This window comes from Pan troglodytes, chromosome 5 (genome assembly GCF_028858775.2).
Source record: "Pan troglodytes isolate AG18354 chromosome 5, NHGRI_mPanTro3-v2.0_pri, whole genome shotgun sequence".
In the NCBI taxonomy this organism is placed as follows: Eukaryota; Metazoa; Chordata; class Mammalia; order Primates; family Hominidae; genus Pan; species Pan troglodytes.
Window position 1 is genome coordinate 173,330,641 of NC_072403.2, and position 19,110 is coordinate 173,349,750.

At 43.4% G+C, this 19,110-nt stretch overlaps 1 protein-coding gene across 3 annotated transcripts in view; it reads right to left on the minus strand.

Annotated features, from left to right (window-relative positions):
• AGPAT4 (1-acylglycerol-3-phosphate O-acyltransferase 4) overlaps positions 1–19,110 on the minus strand; it is a 139,286-nt gene that overhangs the window by 105,898 nt on the left and 14,278 nt on the right. The gene's annotated exons all lie outside the window — the stretch shown is intronic.

Here is a 19,110-nt window from a genome sequence, read left to right on the forward strand (position 1 = left end):
AACACAGATGGAAAACCTTGGTAACTTATTCTGTCATGAGAAGAAGTAAGGCAGAAGGAAATTAAGTGTTCTCTAAGGCTTTCCGTAGCTTTAACTGCTATGAGATGAAAATGTTTTTGTTTTTGTTTGTTTTTGAGATGGACTCTCCCTCTGTTGCCCAGGCTGGAGTGCAGTGGTACAATCTCGGCTCACTGCAACCTCCGCCTCCTGGGTTCAAGCAATTCTCCTGCCTCAGCCTCCAGAGTAGCTGGGACTACAGGTGTGCACTATCACGCTCGAGTAATTTTTATAATTTTGGTAGAGATGGGGCTTCACCATGTTGGCCAGGCTGGTCTCGAACTCCGGATCTCAAGTGATCCGCCTGCCTCAGCCTTCCAAAGTGCTGGGATTACAGGCGTGAGCCACAGCACCTGGCCAAAAATGTTTACAGTTAAACATCATAGGGCTTCTGAATCATAGCCAGTGCAGCAGCATCAGTATAAAAAATGTTTAGCATATATTATCCCATTAGTTCTCACAAAAACCCACTATGAAAGGTATTGCCATTCTCACATTATAGATGCGAAAACCGAGGTTTAGTTAGAGGAGGTGAAGTGTAAAGCGCTAATGGTGAGTAACTGTGGGGGCCCGGCCTGGGCCAGTCTCACGCTTTTAACCAGTCTCACGCTCTTAATGCTGCCTATAAGACAAGAAGCCCAACATGATAGACTTCATGAACTTCAGCCTTCCGGGACGCCTGGGATTTCAGTCCATGGTCTTGTTTCTGACTGTTGGGATGCTCATGAGTATTTAAGCGACTTCCCTTTCACAGTCAGTCCTGGGGAGCCTCAGTGGCACCTTTTCTCCAAGTAGGCCACATCCTCCAAACCCCATCCAGCTCGCCCACAGCCTCGTGGGGCTGGAGGGTGCAGACCTCAGAGTAGGTACACATTCTGAGGGTGCCAGCTGGCTAGATGCATTTCCAACAACCGAGGGTGTATGAGCTATTTTAAACAATGCTCAGCAGAGGCATATTTTAAAATTATGCTCAGTCTGTGAAGTCTCCAAAAAATTTTATCAACTCCTGATGAAAAATCCAATATGATCAATCCAAACAGAAATGAAAAAAATTAATCTTCCAAACAGGGGAAACGTCCACAACATTATATTCTGGTTAATAAGGAAACCTAGGCCGGGCGCAGCGGCTCACACCTGTCATCCCAGCACTTTGGGAGGGGGTGGGTGGATCACCTGAGGTCAGGAGATCGAGGCCAGCCTGGCCAACATAGTGAAACCCCGTCTCTACTAAGAACACAAAAATTAGCCGGGCGTGGTGGCACGTGCCTCCCAGCTACTCGGGAGACTGAAGCAGGAGAATTGATTGAACCCAGGAGGTGGAGGTTGCAGTGAGTGGAGATTGTGCCACTGCACTCCAGCTTGGGCGACAGAGCCAGACTCTGTCTCAAAAAAATTTTTTTTTAATTTAAAAAAAATGAAACTTTTTCAAACATGGAAAGAAAGCAGAATGCATGTTGAAATTGTCGATTTCATCATCGTCATTGCTGCTACATGGCTGTGGCTGTCAGCTCAATACTAAGCCTGTGAGGGCTGGAACGACATGGGAGCTGGGGACAGTGAAGGGGCAGCTCTCCCCTTGGGGTTACCAAAGTAGGGAAATGGCCCAAGACCCGGCCCTGGGCCGGCAGAAGCAGGCGTGAGGTGGCTGGCATCCCCAGCCGGCACTAAAAACAAAAAGAGAGAGATTTATTCAGCACCTAAACCACCTCCCACTCTACCCCCACCGTCACCAAGGCAACGTGGTCAGGACTGGCAGCTCACGTCAGAGCCTCGTCCATCCTGCGCACTTGGCCCACCACAAGGCTGTGTGCCCAGAGCCTGCAGGAGAGGCGCTGTTTCCTAGCTGTGCAATCTTGGGTCAGTAGCTTATGCTCTCTGAGCCTCCGGGTCTGCATCTGCTAATGGAGGTGAAATTCCCTGCCTCCCACCGTGCTGTAACAATTACACACAGGAAGGCACAGAAACAGCACAACAGCTGCATGAAGAACCCTCAGTCGAAGCCCCTGCCTCCCTCCCGGGCTGACCGGTCTCCTCCTTCCCTTGACCCCTTCTCCCTGGCCCCCAACCATCACCAGCTTTTCTTACTCACTTCTCCACTGTGGCTCTCATTATCTGTTTGTTTATTTCAATAAGATTTTCCTCAGGTGGACATTTTTAGCCTGACATCCACTCATCTCCAGGGTGACCCTGAGCTGAAGTGACTCCTAAGACCCTCAAAGCCCACTCACAAGTTTTAATGAAATGATTATGTCCTTATTCCCAGCCCAGAGGAAGGCAGTTCAAAGTCATTGGCTTTGAGGCTCTCTTCCTAATAACAGGTTAACTGTCAATTCCCTACATAAATCTCATGGAAGAAATGAGTTGCATATTCAATGTAGGCCTTGTTTCCACCTTGTGGAAGGGAAATAAAAACTGGTATTGAGAAGACCAAGATGCTCATCACTTTGGTGCTCTCTGAATGTACCTGTGTTTTCCTGATCTCAAACAGACATACAGCGAGGAGCTGACGACACAATTCTAACAAATACAGAAGACGCAAAGAACAGGTAGGTCACAGTGCCATCTGCCTCCCGCAAAGAAGCAGGAAGTCTTCCGGGCAGGGGTGAGGACGGGGCTGACACCAATGCAGACAGCACGTTCCTACATCACCAGCAAATCATGGCACCAAAGAAGACTTTTTAATAAAATCTGATCTTTAATATTTCAAAATACGACAAAAACAAATAATAAAAAGCCTTTAAAGTTAAGGTTTATGGCGAAATTTAAAATGTTGGCAGTTTCCTTAGGCTTATTTCATCATTTAGTATTTTCATGTTTAATAACCACTGGGGAAAGGGTTACAAGCGTAATCTTTTCAGTATTTCGGCACTCTACAACCTTTAAGCTGGCTCCATTATGGCTAAACAAACTCACATTTTGCTGCTGTGTGAGCGGACAGGCCAGGAAACCGTGAGGATAATAATACTGAACCACCAAACAGAGATAGCGAACTGCATTCTCTGACATCTCCGATCCAGTAAAGCCGATAAGGGTGCACACATCTCTCCCTTTGGTCTGGCCTAGCCCACCTACTCTGCCTGGGTCAACTGATCCAGTAAGAGTGATGCCTTCCACCACTTAGCCTAGGATGAAACACTGTCTTTGGCCCCCTGAGCAAAGCTCCTAATCAGTGAAGGTCACCAACCACAGACAGATGGGCCAAAACCCCAGGCCTGGGGAGTCCCAGTGTCAGAGACAGGCTATCTCAGAAAACCAAGGAGATGCGAAGTGATAGCAACCAGAGCCAAAGGCCACGTAGCAAAAGCACGTGGGCATGAGAACTCTCCCGCAAATGCTAACTTAATTTCGCACACATGCCTACTAGCAAGCCGTGCACCAACTGGCAACTTATTTTGCAGTGGCCTATGCCAACCAGGGTAGAAACCTCCTTGGGAACCGAGAAATTGCGACTCTATTCATGGTGGAATAAATAAATGCGGCAGGGGAGGTAGCCAGTATTTACAGTCAGGGGACCTGAGTGTGATTCTCGATCGTTGATCCTCATCCCTTTGGTCACATCACCTCTGCCGCGCTCAGCTTCCTCCTTTGTCAACAGGACGTACTGACATACACGCCGGCCCCACAGGGGTGATGGGAGACTTCAGGAGGTGATGGATGTGGAAGCCTTCTGCAGGGCAGATGCTTAGGCATCGGATATCAGTCCCAGTTTTATGGTTCTGGAAAATGGGAAATGGGGCCACTTGTGCACGTGCCTTTAACCACAGTGCTTCTGATTCATGGAAACTAATGTGGCATTAAGCACCCTAGAGGGCTCGCCAGGAGTAGAGCTCAGAGGAAGCACTCTGCTGCCTCTATAGTGGCCACAGGAGCTTACTTTTAGTGGGGTGGTTCAGCGAGGGGCTGCTCAGGGGAGCAGTTTAGGGGGACATAAGCAAGTGGCCGTTCATTTTCTTCTGCATCTCAGATACCAGAAACTGGGCTCTTTTCTCTTTGGTGGGCCCCTCCCTCTCCTCCTCACTGTCCGTGAAGTGCCCTCAATCCTTGAGTTCTTGGAGATCCTGTCATTGCCAATCCTAGTTTCTGGTAAGGAGTGCGAGGAAGGCGGGAGAATCAATATGGCTGGATTTTAAATCTCTCATTTCTTTGATTTTCATAAAGGATGCCAAATGAACCCAGGCAACTTCCCCAGTTTGATTCATGCATAATGGACCTGAAGAGAGACTTATTAGAAAACAAATGCACTTAAATGCTTTTCTGACATGAATCATTTATTGAAGACAGAATTGCTGGCTTCGAGTGCCCAAAATAAGTTGACATGCAGTATCCTTGTTTCTAGATAGCTCTGAAAAATGGCCACAAGAATACTGAAGTACTTGGATATGAAGGATGCCTTTGAGGGCATTACAGACTGGGTATTCCTCGAAAAGTTTCATTAGCAGCAGCAGTGATCAAACATGTGTCAGGGCCTTCTCTCTCTTCTTACTTCAGTCATCAAGCTCAGAGCAAAAGATGCTTGGAGAAGTGGTGAGGTTCTTTCCAACTTTTAAGCAGAATCCAGGACAGAGTTGTTTAATTCATGCATACATTCATTCATCCACTGAGAAGTATATTCATTCATTAGGTTCCCATCCAAGGAGCTACCCGTTCATTCATTCAGCTAAAAATTCATTGATTCATATTTAAGTTCTACTATATACTAACACTGCATTAGACTTCTGAGCATAGGCACAGGGGATTCTTTTTTTTTTTTTTTTGAGACAGAGTTTCACTCTTGTTGCCCAGGCTGGAGTGCAATGGAGTGATCTCAGCTCACTGCAACCTCCGCCTCTCAAGTTCAAGCGATTCTCCTGCCTCAGCCTCCCGAGTAGCTGGGATTACAGGCATGCGCCACCACGCCCAGCTAATTTTGTATTTTTAGTCTAGACAGGGTTTCTCCATGTTGGTCAGGCTGGTCTTGAACTCCCAATCTCATGTGATCCACCGCACCCGGCCTAGCACAGGGGATTCTTACAGAGCCCCTTGCTAGGTTTTAAGTGGTAAGTACCATGCCCAATAAACTAAAGCACTTACTGAGTAATATACCCTGGGCCGAGATGACTTCCACCCCTTCCACTTCTTACAGAACAGATGCTCAATAAATACTGATTCCATCTGAGTCTCTAGACGACCTAACATAATTTAATTTTCATTGTGGTAACACTGAACTGTCAAAGACAACGCAAAAGTAAGAGCATAAACTGATAAAGTCCTGGGTTTCTTTCCCATTACATTAAACACAGGGCAGATGACGCGCCAAGTTATTCTCCCTGCAAAATCCACACAGATGAACCCACAAGATTGCTCTCCATACCTTTACATGCTGTAAGCAGCCAAGTTGAGTCCTCTTCCTACCAGCACTGAAACTGCATGAGGCAATATGTTAAACTGACATGAAATTACTCAAATAAATTACCTGCAGAATCCCCTGTAGAGGAGGAACTCAGATGTCGGTTGAGGAACACAGAGGTGACTTTTTTTAAAACAAAGAATCTTCTATTAAAACACAAATCCAGTGAAACTAAAGGAAATTATACTTGCCGTGTAAATCACTTAGGCAAAGCCAGGAATTTCTTGAAAGGTAAAGTCACTCCGTTATAACAGTAATTCATTATACAAAATGCGTACAATTCTAAAATGCAGACATTTTACCACCTAGAACAGCTATTGACAACATTTTGGTTTGTTTTCTTCTATTCTTTGGCGAATGCATAAAGCTTTCCCCTCCCCTTTGCTAGATAAAACCATTTCAGAGGCTTTTTTATTTTTAAATATATAGTAGTTGAACTCCTTCATGTTAAAAACTCTCAATAAAGTAAGTATTGAAGGAACGTTCCTTAAAATAATAAGAGCCATCTATGACAAACCCACAGCCAACACATCATACTGAATGGGCAAAAGCCGGAAGCATTCCCCCTGAAAACTGGCACAAAACAAGGATGCCCTCTCTCACCACGCCTATTCAACATAGTATTAGAAGTCCTGGCCGGGCCATGGTGGCTCACACCTGTAATCACAGATTTTGGGAGGCTGAGGTAGGTGAATCACTTGAGGTCAGGAGTTCGAGACCAGCCTAGACAACATGGTGAAACCCCATCTCTACTAAAATACAAAAATTAGTCAGGTGTGGTGGCACATGCCTGTAATCCCAGCTACTCAGAAGGCTGAGGCAGGACAATCGCTTGAACCCAGGAGGCGGAGGTTGCAGAGAGCTGAGATTGTGCCATTGCACTCCAGCCTGGGCAACAGAGTAAGACTCTGTCTCAAAAAAAAAAAAAAAAAGTCCTGGCCACAGCAATTAGGCAAGAGAAAGAAATAAAGGGCATCCAAATAGGAAGAGTGGAAGTCAAACTATCCCTGTTTGTAGATGACAGGATCCTACAGCTAGAAAACCCCAGTCTCAGCCCAAAAGCTCCTCAAGCTGATAAACAACTTCAGCAAAGTCTCAGGACACAAAATCAATGAACAAAATTCAGTAGCATTCCTATACACCAACAATAGACAAGCCAAGAACAAAATCAGCAACAAACTCCTATTCACAACTGCCACAAAAAAGAATAAAATACTGGCTGGGCGCGGTGGTTCACGCCTGTAATCCCAGCACTTTGGGAGGCCGAGACGGGCGGATCGTGAGGTCAGGAGATCGAGACCATACTGGCTAACACGGTGAAACTCCGTCTCCACTAAAAATACAAAAAATTAGCCGGGCGTGGTAGTGGGCGCCTGTAGTCCCAGCTACTCGTGAGGCTGAGGCAGGAGAATGGAGTGAACCTGGGAGGTGGAGCTTGCAGTGAGCCGAGATCATGCCACTGCACTCCAGCCTGGGTGACAGCGAGACTCTGTCTCAAAAAAAAAAAAACAAAAAAAAAAACCTAGGAATACAGCTAACCAGGGAAGTGAAAGATCGCTACAAGGAGAACTACAAAACACTGCTCAAAGAAATCAGAGATGACACAAACGAATGAAGAAACATTCCATACTCGTGGATAGGAAGAATCAATATCGTTAAAGTGTGCATACTGCCCAAAGTAATTTACAGATTCAATGCTATTCCTATTAAACTACCAATGACATTCTTCACAGTACTATTAATAGAAAAAACTACTTTAAAATTCATATGGAACCAAAAAAGAGCCTGAATAGCCTAAGCAAAAAGAACAAAGCTGGAGGCATCACACTATCTGATTTCAAACTATACTACAGGGCTACAGTAACCAAATGGGCACGGTACTGGAACAAAAACAGACACGTAGACCAATGGAACAGAATAGAGAGCCCAGAAATAAGGCCACACACCTACAACTATCTTATCTTCAACAAAGCTGACAAAAACAAGCAATGGGGAAAGGACTCCCTATTCAATAAATAGTGCTGGGATAACTGGCTAGCTATATGCAGAAGATTGAAAACTGGACACCTTCCTTATGCCATATACAAAAATTAACCCAAGATGGACTAAAGACTTAAGTGTAAAATCCAAAACTATAAAAACCCTGGAAGATGACCTAAGCAATACCATTCTGGACATAGGAATGGGCAAAGATTTCATGACGAACACACCAAAAGCAATTGCAACAAAAGCAAAAATTGACAAATGGGATGTAATTAAACTAAAGAGCTTCTACACAGCAAAGGAAACTATCAACTAAGTGAACAGACAACCTACAGAATGGGATGATATATTTGCAAACTATGCATCTGACAAAAGCCTAAAATCCAGCATCCATAAGGAACTTAAATAAATTTACAAGAAAAAACACACAACCCCATTAAAAAGTGGGCAAAGGACATGAACAGACACTTTTCAGAAGACATACATGAGGCCAACAAACACATGAAAAAAAGCTCAACATCATGATCAGTAGAGAAATGCAAATCAAAACCACAGTGAGATAGCATCTCACACCAGTCAGAATGGCTATTATTTAAAAGTCAAAAAATAACACAGGCTGCTGAGGTTGCAGAGAAAAAGGAACACATACACCATTGGTGAGAGTGTAAGTTAGTTCAACCATTGTGGAAAACAGTGTCGCAATTCCTCAAAGACCTAAAAACAGAAATATCATTCGACCCAGCAATCCCATTACTGGTTATACACCCAAAGGAATATAAATCGTTCTATCATAAAGACACATGCACACTTACGTTCATTGCAGTACTATTGCAGCTATTCACAGCTATTCACTATTGCAGCTATTCACAATAGCAAAGACATGAAATCAACCTCAATGCCCATCAATAGTAGACTGGATAAAGGAAATGTGGTACATATATACCGTGGAATATTATGCAACTATAAAAAATGAGATCATGGCCTTTGCAGCAACATGGATGGAGCTGGGGGCCATTATCCTTAGCAAACTAATGCAGAAACAGAAAACCAAACACCACGTGTTTTCACTTACAAGTGGGAACTAAATAATGAGAACACATGGACACATTGAGGGGAACAATACACACTGAGGCCTATCAGAGGGCGGAGGGTGGGAGTAGGGAGAGGATCAGGAAAAATAACTAAGAGGTAGTAGGTTTAATACCTGGTGACAAAATAATCTGTACAAGAAGCCCCATGACACAAGTTTACCTATATAACAAACCTGCACATGTATCCCTGAACTTAAAATAAAAGTTAAAAATAAATATACAGTAGTTGAGATTTTATTTTAAATCTATTTTATATGCTCTTTTCTAGCCTGTAATGTGAAATCATATTCAGTTGCCATATCAGAATATAAATATCCTTCTCGTAATTATACTAGACTTATCATAATTATTACCTAATTGCCTCATTATTATATTTAGGCTTCTTTGTGTTTTTTCAAGAATAAATAGTACAATGTTTAACAATTCTGGGCACAAACCTTTTTTTTTTCCTGAATTTTGGGTTATTTCTTTGCAATATATTCCCAGAAACAACATTTCTGCATTCCAGAAACAAACATTTTAAGGTACCTGGTGAATATTGACAAATTGCTTGTATTGCCCAAATATTGCCAAAATATTTGTAGCTGTTTATATTCTTACTAGCAATATATATAAATACCCATTTCACTACATGTTTGTCAGCAATAAGAATTCTCATTTAAAAACAATGAAAAGCAAAATTAAATCTTTATACAGTCTTACATTAAACTGCATTTCTGAATGGCCATGAAGCTGCATGTTTTAAAGTATTTATTAAATGCTGTTTCCCCTCCATGACTTTTTTATTGATTGTTCCTTTATCCCTTGCATATTGCTTTCTTAAATAGAATAACATCTTGCCTATTCCATTTAGAGTGACCAACTTTTTCAGTTTGTTTATTTTTATTCTTAGCTTATTGGAGGTTTAAATTATGATGAAGTAAGAACTGTAATTTCTTTCATGATGTTTAAACTTAGGGCTTCCTTCTATGCTTATTTCTTATCCTGCAGAAAACTGATAAATGTTCACTCATTTTATCTAGTTTTTCTATAGTTAATTTTGTTTTTAGCTACTCAATCCATCTTACACTTATTTTTGGTTACAGTCCTCTGTGAAGATTTAAATGGATTTATTTCCAAATAGCTAACCAGTTGTATCCAAGGCATTTGTTGAAAGATCCTTCTCTACCTCATTGATTCCTAGGCAGTCTCTCCTACATCGAATACCAATAAACAGAGATGAATTGAACTGTGGGGGTCAATTCTCTAACTGTTCCTTTGATAGATGAGAAAGCTGACAGCTAGAGTGTTAAGTGACCTGCCTGTCACTCAGCTGGTCAGCACAAAGGAGGGCCCCACCAAGCTTGTGTGCCCGCAGCTCTTTCCTTGGCCTTGCTCTCTTGGCCTCTCCACCTGATCTCCTCTTCCTCTCCCAGAGGCTGCACAACGTTACCCTGCATTACAGACCAGCCTGTCCAGCTGCTGGTTAAAGACCCGCAGGGAGGATGGAAGCTGCGTCTGAGAGCTCCTGCAAGTTCATTTGTGCCAACGTATTCCCAGGTGGGAATGAGGGGAGCCAGGTGGATGCCAAGCCCACTTCCCGGGCCTTACGTTTCCCATTCAAACACGGGAGACGTGCTCTTGATACACATAAGGGCATTGATAGTTTACAGATCTACCTATAGGGCAGTTTCTGCAGGAGGAACAAAAGCAGAGAGGGGGAGCAGCCGTTTAGATTCTTCTAAAGGGATACATTACCTGTTACAGATTAGGGAATGGAAGGCCTATGATGGTAGGGAATTGTAATTATCTTCTTAACCCATTTATGCTGGAGAGTGTCATTTTTTGAATTTTTGCATGAGTGAAAAATCAGACCTTGGTGATGACCTTGAGCAGGAGGATATAAATAATTCCCACATGCTTAGCGTTCCAATAATGGAACACTAAGTTCCATAAGTGGGTTAATGGTTATAACTCGAGTGCCAGAACAGGAACGTGTGCAGCAGTAGAGAGTGTAACGAGGCCTCTAGAGGCCCCGAGACCACCTTCCTTTGACAAAACTACAGCCTCTGACATGGGGTCGTGGGTGGCAGTCAGTGACTCGTTTCTTGCAGTGGTAATAGGAGAGTCCTCTCTCCAACCCAGACATTTGCTTGATTCATGGTTATTTTGGGTAAAAGTAAATAAAAGTTTCATGTTGCGCATTCCCAAACTTTGGGGAATTCCTTCATAAACTAGATGAATTCTGTGTGTCTTGAATTCTGCTTTTGCTTTTAGGTTATGAGCTCCTTCAGGGTCAAATATATTATAAATGCATTAGAAAAAATTGTGAACAATTATAAATGAATAAATAGAAAATAATTATAAAATCTGAAAAGGAAGATTCAGCAATTTTGCTTCTTCTAGAATTCTTTGAAAATACAATTGGACAGGCACGGAAGCTCACGCCTATAGTCCCAGCACTCTGTAAGGCCAAGGCGGGAGGGTCTCTTGAGCCCAGGAGTTGGAGATCGGTCTCGGCAACACGGTGAAACCCTGTCTCTACAAAAAATACAAAAATTAGCTGGTCATGGTGGTGCACATCTGTGGTCCCAGTCACTCAGAAGGCTGAGGTGGGAGGATCACCTGAGCCTGGGAGGTTGAGGCTGCAGTGAGCCAAGATCACGCCACTGCATTCCAGCCTGGGTGACACAGTGAGACTCTGTCTCAAAAATAAAGAAAATACAATTAAGTCAGAACAGAACGACTTAGGAGGGTCAGGAAAAACAATGAGGAAGTGTGTTTAGTGACACAAAGATGCTTACAATACAGAGTCTACAAAAATGTATATGAGTCTGGGCGCTGTGGCTCACATCTGTAATCCCAGCACTTTGAGAGGCCAAGGCAGGCAGATCATGAGGTCAGGAGATCGAGACCATCCTGGCCAATACGGTGAAACCCCGTCTTTACTAAAAGTACAAAAATTAGCTGGGCATGGTGGTGGGCACCTGTAATCCCAGCTACTCAGGAGGCTGAGGCAGGAGAATCTCTTGAACCCGGGAGGTGGAGGTTGCAGTGAGCCAAGATTGAGCCACTGCACTCCAGCCTGGGTAACAGAGCTAGACTCCAACTCAAAAAAAAAGAAAAAAAAAATGTATATGATATGATCCAACTTTTTTTAATTTTTTTTTTTTAAGACGGAGTCTTGCGCTGTTGCCCAGGCTGGAGTGCAGTGGCGCGATCTCTGCTCACTGCAAGCTCCGCCTCCAGGTTCACGCCATTCTCCTGCCTCAGCCTCCCGAGTAGCTGGGACTACAGGCACCCGCCACCATGCCCGGCTAATTTTTTGTATTTTTAGTAGAGACAGGGTTTCACGGTGTTAGCCAGTATGGTCTCGATCTCCTGACCTCTTGCTCCCCCTACCTCAGCCTCCCAAAGTGCTGGGATTACAGGCGTGAGCCACCGCGCCCAGCCAATATGATCCAACTTTTAAAAGGCAAAAAAAAAATGTATCTCTCTATTTAAATTTTAAAAATTACAAATATTTTATTTGTAATATAAATAAATATATTGCACCCCCCCAAGATTGAAATTCATGTTTCCTTCTATGTTTTTATTCTTTTACTGTATTATTTAACATATGTATTCACAAACAATGTGCAATTTATAATGTTTGAATCCTTTCGTGAGCTCCTTTCTACATTCAACACTGCAATTTTGAAATGTTACATATCTAGTTTTAGTTATTTTAATTGCAAAGAGTATTGCTTTGGATGACTACCCCAAAATTAATCTATTCCCGTACTGGCGGACATTCACGTTACTCCCAATTTGTTTTCAGTGCTACAGACAATGCAGCAATGAACATTGGACTTGGAACTGCTGCCTCATTCTGACATGCACACCTCTGATTTTACTATATATTAACAAATTGCTTTTTAAAATGGTTGGACAATTCACACTTCAGGTGGATGTTTGGGGTTAGTGAGATAATAGGAAATACTCATTTTCTTCTTTATGCTTCTCTGTATTTTCTAATTATTCTATCAAAAGTATTAACCACTTGGTCAATATATTTAACTTTTTTTTAAAAAAAGAAAAACTTTTCTACTGCATTTTTTAAGATCACATGAGTATGTTAACATATGTCACTTGATATTGAAAAAGCTCTGTGACTTACTAGTGGACCCATTGTACAGCTAAGAAAATAGAGGTTCAGGGAACTCATGACTTATTTTCTTTGGTCACTAACCTGCTCAGGTCCCTACCTTCTCTGATCCTCAGCTTCTTCCTGTCATTCACATCAGCCTAACTGATAACACTATTGAGGGCATAAAGTAAGATGAACAATTAGAAATACTAAAAAATATTAAGTGATTCACATACATATATATGTTTAGAGGCAACTCGTTCAGTGAATATTTATAAAGCCTCTACCGCGTGGCCCTGGTGATCTTTTCTCACGGCCATGTTCTTTATGTCCTTTCACTCCTCTGCTTACAGTAAGAAATAACTAAGTATTGGGAAATCGAGGAGAAAATGCCTTCTTACAAACCCTCCAGCTTCCATTCCACTCAGTCCTTCTCATGGAAAGCAGCATGGGTTAGCAAATCCTTAGATTTACTGAGGCTACTTACAACTTCTGTTAATCCTTGGTTCTAAGCTTTAACATTCATTTAATTCTCAAAGATCTGTAAATACCGACTCAATTTAGAGAACAAACATGGATTCAATACTAAAAGCCAGTGTGTTTGGGTTTCACATCATTGTCTTCAAAGGACTTCCTGGTTTCCAAGAAAGCAAATCCTGGCAAGGCTGGAGAGCTCCAGAAATCCAGTGCCTGGGCTCACAAAAGCCAGCCCTGACTTCGCGAAGAAAAAGCCTCAAACTGCAGAACACACCCGGCAAGCTGTTCTTATCGTTCCGAGGCCATTGCAGAGCCAGATACGGTTACACAGCCCTTCTGAAGCAAAGATACACTAAGTCTAGACAGGCCCTGGTTCCCTGTGATAAACTCCAGATCATCACCACCACAGGGCCCTGCTCCCAGCTACTTCATCTTTCCCTGTAATACCTCACACATCCAGTTCTCCTTCATTAGCTCTATGATAATGGCTTGACGTAGGTCCAAAGAGCAAACAAACTTGGATTTGAAAGTCCGAGACCCCTCTGCAAAATACCATTGCTTCTTTCGCTTCAGAAAAGATTTTGGGAAGTGAATGAAACATATCCAGCTGTAGTTCTTCTGATGTTAGAGTTACCATATGACCCAGAAACTCTACTCCTAGGAATCTACTCAGGAGAAATGAAAACACACATCCACACAAAATCTTGTACACCCACGTTCACGGCAGTGTTGCTCTCGATAGCCAAAGGCCGAAACAGCCCCAGTGTTCATCAACTGATGCGTGGATAAATACAATACAGTACATCCATAAAATGGAATATTCTCCAGCCACAAGAAAGAATGAATTAATTACTGATACATGCTACAACATGAATGAACCTCAAAAACATGTTATATGAAAGAAACCCGTCACAAAACACCACATATGGTACGATTCGGTTTATATGAAAGGTTCGGACTAGGCCAATGCGTGGCGACAGAAAGTGAACTTGTGGTTGTCTAGGGCTGGAGGGGGCAGGATGGGGGAGTGACTGCTGATATGTACGGTTTCTCTCTGAGGTGCTAAAAATGCTCTCAAAGTAGATGGTGGTGATGGTCGCACAACCATGAATATACAAAAAGCCATTGCACTGCACACTTGCAATGGGTGAATTTTATGGTATATAAATTATATCTCAATAAAGCTGTATGTAAAAACAAAGAAAAAAACACTGGCCCCACAGAAGACAAAACATAAGCAGAGTCAGCCTTCAGTCCACACAGCCATGTCAACACATAGTGGGACATGCTGTTTAGATGAAGGAAATGAGCTGCAGAAAGGAGTCAGGGAGTTTCAGCCTGCAGGAAAAAGCCACTCCACCCTCACCGAGGCAGAGCAAGGTGTCCAGGCGAGGCCGGTTGGCAGGATGTTACTGCCCACCACAGCACTTGCAGGAAGTAAAACAGATCCCCCTCAACTGAAATGATCTCGGAGACTGGTCCTTAAGTAGGACTGGCCCTTACCCTGGATCCTGAGTATAGGCAATGGGCAAAGCTGGAAGGATACGAAAACCTGGCTAACACACTAAGTTTCCCAGGTAAGAGGAAATCAACCCCAGGCACGCATGGTGACGGCAGCGATCGCCACCATCTAGAAGAATTAGGCTTTGTGCCTAAGATCGGGGGAAAGTCTTCGGTAGATCAAATATTTTGTTCTCCTTCCTGTGAGGCTGCTTCGAAAAGCTGAGATTAAACACTCTGCTGATGTTCCTCACCACCAGCGCTGCTCTCTGCCGTGTGTCATGGATGAACACATTTGCTGTGTTCACATGAAATGTGGGGAGAAGTTTCAGGGCTGAAATACGTGACAGACATGACACTCGTGCTATGAAACCAGCTTCCTCTGATAGCCACAGAGCGGAGCTGACACGTCCTCCCTGAAGCAGGCTCGGGAGGCAGAGACGGCGTCTGATGGCTCCCCCGGTCCCTGCAGCCTGTACACAGTCGACACTGACAAAGAGCGTTCCCGAAAGAAATCTGGTGGATTGCCAAAAGCTTCATTAATTAATGAAATCAGTGGGGAGATAAATAATTGAAGGGAAAGAAATGGGTTCATCAGTTTGGCAACACTGAAATTTTCATGCATTCTGCCTAGGAGACGAATAAGCCCACAAGACAGGCATCAAGAATGGATGTGCCTTTTCTCCAGTTTTAGGTCTGGGAGAGTTTCCACTTTCCCAAAAGTCAGCCTTTGGCATCACGTTGGAGACGCCTGTTGCGAGCTCCCTGCAGACCAGCCACCTTAGCCAGTGGGCGTGGAGGCAGCGGTCTTCACTTTTCCTCTAAGTCCTTACTAAGAATTTTCCTGTGCCCTAAATGAGATGTTGGAGATGGGGGAAAAGTGGCAATGAAAACAGCACTTGTTTCTAACATGAACTTTGGATCAGGATAAAAGTAGTAAACTTAAAATTAGATGAATGCTAAAATATTCCAAATATCCATCACCCGGTGAATAAAGAAGCAAGAGATGGTACAGCCACAGGACGGAAGACCACTAACAAGAAGGAACCAGTCCCGGCTCCATGCATGCCATGGGTGGACCTCAAGCATATTATGCTAAATGAACAGAGCCAGACACAGAACAATACATAGTGAATTATCCCACTCATAGGCAATACCTATCAAAGGCCAAATTACAGACACAGAAACTGGATCACTGATTGTCTGAGCTACAGACACATGTGAGGATGGATCCTGTGGGCATGAGGAGACTTTTGGGATGAGAGAGGCGTTCTAAGCTGGATTTTGGTGATGGTTACACAACGCCAAATTTACCAAAACTCATTGAACTATACACTTAAAATGGGTGAATTTATGGTATGTAAATTATATCTCAGTAATACCATTAAAAAATTAAATGAAGACAGAAGTTTTTAAAACTGCTGAAATCCAACATCAAAAAAATGATCAAAGGGTTCTTGAAATATGACAAGTCAATTTAAATTAATTTTCTTCATGGAAATTAAAAAGGAATGTGGACAAGAAGGAGAAAGAGATGTGAAATAGAAAAAAAAAGGAAAGACAGCGTTAGTCCCACCTTCTATTTCATATGGAAGTGAATACAAGCTTATTCTGTTGTTCCATTAGCTATGAACCCACCTGGTCCCAATCCCCAGGTCACCATCATATACACAAGGATGTGGTGACGCAGTCTGTCAAATGTTTACTTGACAGGATCACCCTTGCTCTGGCACTTTCTCAACTGACTCACCCAGTAACGGTACCGATGAAATAAGTGAGGTTAACTCAACATGATTTAGTTTTGGCGCACACATCCTGGCTCCGTGGGATCATTTATTACTTCCTACGTTAAAACACTTGGAAGGAAAAAACTCCTGCGTACCAGAATGAAAGTTCTAGTATTTACACTTCTCAACTTTTAAAAACAAGGAATTTTACTTATCTCTAGTCTTATAATACTTTTTTTCCTCCATGAGACCTCAAAGACTGAGAGTGGCAGTTCAGAGATGAAAACTCTACGTCCATTGTCTTCCCTAAAAAGTGACTTCCCTTGGCTGCAATAACGGAAGTAACTCAAAATGACTGCACTCCCATCTTCAGGCTGTTCTATCCTTTCCCATTTGAAAACAAATTTCCTGCAAACGGGTTGGCAGATTCTCCAAATACCTGAGAGTATCCAACAACCATTTTTAGACTTTTGTTTTGTACAAAGTTATCTTCTCTGGATCTATAAACTTTTCCACCTCTTGGTGGAAATTTTCAAATGTATATTTATGTTCATGTCTTGAATCATAAGACAAGCAAAATACAGAAAGAAAAAACACAACTAAAATTGACACAAGAGAGCAATAACCTCTCACAGTCCTAGAAAACAGGAGAGCTCTCTTATCTGGGGCAACTTCAGCTTTGGACTTCACCACCTATATATGTTGGGAGATGGGTCTTATTTCTCCTCCCCATCCCACTCCCCCCAAAAAACACAGAAACACCATCCACAGAGAGTCATTACTCAAGCTAGGTTGTAGCAAGACTTGGTTGAAAGTTTAATCACATGGCTAGATGTGAAAGACTTGGGGACTATTTTACCACAAGCATTTAATTTTTTTTTTTTTTTTTTTTTTTTTGGAGAATGAGTCTCACTCTACCGCCCAGGCTGGAGCGCAGTGGCACAATCTAGGCTCACTGCAACCCCCACCTCCCAGGTTCAAGAGATTCTCATGCCTCAGCCTCCCAAGTAGCTGGGATTACAGGCGCCTGCCACCAGGCCCAGCTAATTTTTTGTATTTTTAGTAGAGACAGGGTTTCACCATACAGGCAAGGCTGGTATCAAACTCCTGACCTCAAGTGATCCTCCCGCCTCAGCCTCCCAAAGTGCTGGGATTACAGGTGTGAGCCACGGTACCCGGCCTTAAATTCTTTTCAATTGACAAATAAAAATTGTACATATTTATGGTGTACAACATAATGTTATGATATATGTTTACACTGTGAAATGATTAAATGAAGCTCGCTAACGTATTGATCACTTCCCATACTTATTTTTCTTATGATAAGAAAGTTTAAAATCTATTCTTTTAGTAATGTTTAAATACACATTATTCTTAGTTATGGTCACAATGCCATGTAACAGACCTCTGCACCCCTGAAGCTTTAACAGCACCAATCATCCTTTCTATACTGAGATAGTCCTAATATGACCTTGGCTGTCCGCAGCGCGTATGCTTTGAGTTGCTGGTGATCACGGACTTTTGTAGAGCCACCCGGTCTTTTGCAGGGCGGTCTGGAGTTGGTTGCGTCTAGAGTTAGTGAGTTTTCACACATGTGCCACACTGCCAGCACGTGTGAAAACTCACTAACTCTATACTCAATGCAGGAAAGGCTACAGCATTTGCCAGGCCTGGTCAAAATGAGAATGTGGGGTTCCTTTTTCAAAAACTATCAAGAATTTCAACAAGGGAGAGCAGAGCCTTACCCCAACTGTGGGGTCCCAGGTCACCGCACAGTTCACATGCCCAGGAGGACTCTCTGGCTGAGTGGCACCTTGAGCTTACCAACAGGGCAACTCCTCGAATGTGACCAACTCAGGAAGAGAGTTAAGAACTGCCGAAAGAAAATGAAAGTCTTCCGGACAGGGGTCCACTTTTTACAATGTCAGCACCTAGCTCGATGGTATCTATGTGCACGCTGCACCCCCAGGGCCGAGTCGTAAGTTCACCATTGAGTCACACCCTGGTTCTCGCTTCTCTTCTCAGACCCATCCAGGAGTTGCACTGGAGGAAACTTCCATTCGCCTGGCGCTATATGTGTTTGGGGCTGGGGAGTCTCTGGAAGTGAACTGCGTGCCACTATAACGAGCCAAGAACAGCATGTGGGGACAGGGCTTTAACAAAAGCACAGTGGGATCCAGCAGCCTCTCACTGCTTCAGGCTTCAGTGAACTGCTAGGATAACGGAGGGGCCATTACTCCCACTGCACATGGGAGTGTCCTCTTCCTCTTAGCCCTTTCCATAGGCGATGCCTTTCATTCCTGCAGACAGCGTTTATGAAAGAACCAGCCTGGGGAATGAACACTGACCAGTCCCAAGGAGCTTGTCAAACTGCAGGAAAGCAAGATAAGAAATTCAAGTTGTAGAGTCCAAGACTAACTGCTATTCTCCTGGAATGTGCAGTGTGGTTTGAAAATAAAAAGCCAGGCCTGGCTGACACCTGTAATCTCAGCACTTTGGGAGGCTGAGGCAGGCAGATCACTTGAGGTCAGATGTTTGAGTTCAGCCTGGCCAACATGGTGAAACCCCAACTCTACTAAAAATTAACCAGGTGTGGTGGCACACACCTGTAGTCCTAGCTACTCAGGAGGCTGAGGCAGGCAGGAGAACCACTTGAACCTGGGAGGCGGAGGTTGCAGTGAGCCAAGATTGCGCCACCGCACTCCAGCCTGGGCCACAAAAGGAGACTACATCTCAAAAAAAAAAAAAAACAGGATTCAGCCTGGGCAACATGGCAAAACT